The sequence below is a fragment of the Rissa tridactyla genome, unplaced genomic scaffold (assembly GCF_028500815.1).
Source record: "Rissa tridactyla isolate bRisTri1 unplaced genomic scaffold, bRisTri1.patW.cur.20221130 scaffold_81, whole genome shotgun sequence".
NCBI lineage: Eukaryota > Metazoa > Chordata > Aves > Charadriiformes > Laridae > Rissa > Rissa tridactyla.
Genome location: NW_026530008.1, coordinates 319,596 through 320,000, shown reverse-complemented (window position 1 = coordinate 320,000; position 405 = coordinate 319,596).

Genomic DNA, 405 nt, shown 5'->3' with positions numbered 1-405 from the left:
TGCCAGCCGCTCACCCGGGGGTGGGCAACCAGACACGGGGGCCCTGCGTGCGAGTGAGAGGGACGCGTCTGGTGGAGGGGTGCTACGGGACCTGAACACCGGCGTTTGACGGCCGGCCCGCCCCGCAGCCCCTCCGACGCGCCCCGGGTATGCCAGAACGATCGGTGATAGAGAAAAGCAAGAGAATCGAGGGGGAGCAAAGAGCGCTCCCGAGGCCCCACGGCCACAGTCCTGGGACAGCCGACAGCCGCGCGCGCCAACCGCCACCCGGGGGTGGACGGCCAGACAGACGCGGGGCCCTGCGTGCGAGCGAGGAGGCGACGTCTGCGAGAGGTCCGGCGTGGAGCCTCCGCGGCGCGCCCCTGGGTGAACGCCTCAGCGGGCGCTGGCTGCGGGTGTGGATCA